The sequence below is a fragment of the Tupaia chinensis genome, unplaced genomic scaffold (genome assembly GCF_000334495.1).
Source record: "Tupaia chinensis unplaced genomic scaffold, TupChi_1.0 Scaffold138674_1, whole genome shotgun sequence".
NCBI classification, from domain to species: domain Eukaryota; kingdom Metazoa; phylum Chordata; class Mammalia; order Scandentia; family Tupaiidae; genus Tupaia; species Tupaia belangeri.
The window spans coordinates 138203-142303 of record NW_006198567.1 but is presented as its reverse complement, the minus strand read 5'-3'; the positions used below and the strand labels follow the sequence as shown (position 1 = coordinate 142303).

Here is a 4101-nt window from a genome sequence, read left to right as displayed (position 1 = left end):
GAGTCATGTGGTGATTATCAGATGGAAAATGACTAAAGAAACATTAGGAATATGACAGATTCTGGATAAACTGAAATAATAGGATTCTTGCTGAGGACACAGGGTGATCAGACATCACACCTAATCACTTATTTAAAATAATCTCATATTTAGTGTGGGGCTTCTTGCTAAACTACTTTAGCATGGTTATTTGCTCAAAAGGGATTTTACAAGGAAATATACAGAGGAAACTATACAAGAGCGAAAGAGTAATACAGACAGCAGTAATGCTTGCTAGACAATGTGAGGGCACACAAGTAAGTCTGGTCATCTCGCTTTTCACATTGTAGCTCATAGTGACTTCCACCAGCCTGTTCCTGTCACCACCAAGCAGCTACCTTACATCCCACCCACCATAGTTTGGTATATTCTACCTGGATCATGATGCAAACCAAAACCAAAACCAGTTCAATACCAATTCACCTTGGTTTGCATTTCTGAACTAGTGGGTGTTCTGGCTCAGAACCTCTTGTCTAATGCTGGCCGCAAAAGCTGTGATCAATATCCAAAGAGGATCTTGGAAATTTTATAACCACCCAGGACTATGTTGTGCCTCAACACACCCAGAACTTTTGCATGCCTCTTGTTCAACCTAGATCAGTTCCATTCTCAAAGGAAACTTGGACATTTCACCAGAGGTACACTTCCAGAGCCTTCTCAGTACATATGAGTAGTTCCCAGACTCTGCAATGCCTTAGAATTTTTTTGTTTTGTTTTATTTTGTTAGACCTTTATGGTACATTTTATTTATTTTTTTATTTTAATTTATTTTATACATTTTATTTATACATCTCTTAGCTTGTAAGTTGAATTTATCCAAAATGAATATACTTTCCACCAGAGCATTTGAGGATACAAAACACATTATCATCAACACATTATAATCCATTTCTATATCCCAAAAATGCCTGCCTATTTTTTCCCATAACTTCTTTCCTTACACTGTCACCTTTCTCCTGTCCTCTTCCCACATTGTTTCTAGTACCTATAGCCATTTTCAATGCTTATATAGCCTCTAATCTATCAGTTTCCACTGTGCTTTGAAACACTTTGTCTGTTGTCTTGTCTGCCATGAAAGTGGAAGCTAGAAAAATTTCAATACTTTTTTTTTATTTTTGCCAAAATCAGTAGTTATATTCTGTTGCATCTTTAAATATCAAGCATGGATCACAGAAATAAACTTTTGCTAGGACCAGCAGATGTTGTAATAGTTATTCCGCTGGCCTCCAACATATTTGAATGCAGTTCAAGTCCCAGACTCAGCGACTTAAAACTCAAGCCAGTGTGTGTCCATGTGTGCCCAAGATCCCAAGAGAAGAATGGAGAAGAAGGGATTGTGGTATGGCCATCTTCCTAAGAGGTGGTTTCATGCTTTCTGTCACTCTGTCTCTCTGTCTTTTCAGAGAGAACATATGCCCTATAACAAAAATCACTTTTAAAGACAAAACAAAACAAAACACTTTCCAAAATACATGTTACTTCTTTAGTTTGGAAACTCTTAGATCTTATTCATCAACCTTCTGAAATGTTCTCTTTTTGTAGAAAGATATCATCCCCAAATTTTCTGATATTGTTAATTTCATCTACTGTGACTTGTTGAATCAAAGCTGATTTTGAAAAAAACATTCAATGTTATTACCTTCAGAAATCAATTCATATTTCTGAATATTTCAAGGATTTATAGCACAGCTTACATTACTGAGGATTTTAACCCATTTGTGTTTACTGATGTATGGTAAACTTTTAATTCTAATAAAAATATTTCTTCATTTTTCACACTCATTTGATTTCTGATCTGAGTTATCTGATCCACGGTAAGTTGTGGCTTCTTCAAGAAGGTTTTACTACAGTTCCCACACATACATGGTTTCTCTTCCTTGTGAGTGCTCTAAGGTAAAACATGGAATGATTACTCTGAACACATTTGTCTACACCACTCCCATTTATAGAACTTACTCCTGTGTTCTCTGATATACAGTAAGGACTGACTTACATTAGATGGAAAGTTTTCTATTGGTACATTGACATTCACAAATCTTTTCTTTTGTAAATTCTTTGATGTACATTGATGGCTAACTTATAAATGAAAGACTTTCTGTACTCTCTACATTCATAAAGTTTCTCTCCAGTGTGACTTTTCAGATATTTATTAAATATAGTTTCTAAGTGAAAAAAAAATTCCTATATTCTTCACATTCATAAGGGTTCACTTCTATGGGAGTCCTTGGATGTACAATGAGCCCTGCCTTCTAGTAGTAAAATGTTGCCTACATTGTTTCTTTCCAGTGTGAGCACTCATATGTACAGTAAGATGTGACTTTTAGGAATAAATTGTATTACATTGTTCACAACCATAGGCTTTCTCTTCTGTGTTGAGTTCTCTGATGTACAGTGAGTGCAGATTTCCTGGAGAATATTTTCCTACAATGTTCACATTCATAGGGCTTTTCTCCTGTGTGAGTTCTCTGATGCTTAGTGAGATATGCCTTCTGGGAGAACTTTCTTCTACACTGTTCACATTCATAGGGCTTTTCTCCTGTGTGACTTCTCTTATGTTCAGTGAGGTACTCCTTGCGGGAGAATGTTTTCCCACATTATTCGCATTCAAAGGGTTTTTCTCCTGTGTGTGTTCTCCAATGCCTAGTGAGATCTGACTTGAAGGAAAACACTTTCCTACATTGTTCACATTCATAGGGTTTTAATCCTGTGTGCCTTCTCCAATGCCTAGTGAGATCTGACTTGAAGGAAAACATTTTCCTACATTGTTCACATTCATAGCGTTTTTCTCCTGTGTACGTTCTCCAATGCTTAATGAGACCTGACTTGAAGGAGAACATTTTCCTACACCATACGGCTTCTCTCCTGTGTGAGTTCTCTGATGCTTAGTGAGATATGAGTTCCCTGAGAACATTTTCCTACATTGTTTACATTCATAAGGCTTCTCTCCTGTATGAATTCTACTATGTACAATGAGCTGTGACTTCCAGGAGAACATTTTCCTACACTGTTCACATTTATAGGGCTTCTCTCCTGTGTGACTTCTCTTATGTACAGTGAGGGGCCCCTTGCTGGAGAATGTTTTCACACATCATTCACATTCAAAGGGTTTTTCTCCTGTGTGCATTCTCCAATGCTTAGTGAGATATGACTTGCAGGAGAACATTTTCCTACATTGTTCACATTCATAGTTTTTTTTTTTTTTTTCCTGTGTGCGTTCTCCAATTCTTAGTGAGATCTGACTTGCAGGAGATCATTTTTCTACATTGTTCAGATTAATAGGGCTTCTCTTTTGTGTAAATTCTCTTATGTACAGTGAGGTACCACTTGCTGGAGAATGCTTTCTCACACTTTTGATATTCAAAGGGTTTTTCTCCTGTGTGAGTTCTCTGATGCTCAGTAAGATGTGACTTCTGGGGGAACATTTTCCTATATTGTTCACATTTATAGGATTTCTCTTCTGTGTGAGTTTTCTGATGCTCAGTGAGATGTGACTTCTCGGAGAACATTTTCCTATATTGTTCACATTCATAGGGTTTCTTTCCTGTATGAGTTTTCCAGTGTCTACTGAAGACTGACTTGGGACTGAAAGATTTTCCACATTCCCCACACTCATAGGATTTCTCTCCAGTGTGAGTTGTCTGGTGTGCAGTGAAGTGTGACTTCTTGTAGAACATTTTTCCACATATTTTATTTTCATAGGATTTCTCTCCTATGTGACTCCTCTGATGTATAGCGAGGTCTGAATTCTGGGAAAATGATTTCTTACATTGTTTACACTCATAGGGCTTCTCTCCTGTATAAGTTTTTAAATGGTCAGTAAGGGGTGTATTCAGACAAAATAAATTCCTATATATTCTTTTATCTACAAATTTTCTCTCCAGTAAGAGTTGTCTCATGTATAACAACAGTTGAAAGCTTTGATAATTTATACACATCATAAGGTTTTACTTCTCTGTAAGTTCTCTGGTTACCATAAATTTTGACCTCTGGAAAAAGGATATATATATTTTTTTGGAGAGGTTTTTGCTATAGGGCGCGTGCACTCACAAGACAGAGAGAGAG

At 36.7% G+C, this 4101-nt stretch overlaps 1 pseudogene; it reads right to left on the bottom strand.

The window, feature by feature from the left end:
• Window positions 1-2384: 2384 nt before the first annotated feature.
• Window positions 2385-4101, bottom strand: part of LOC114004578 (zinc finger protein 84-like) — a 3360-nt pseudogene continuing 1643 nt past the window's right edge.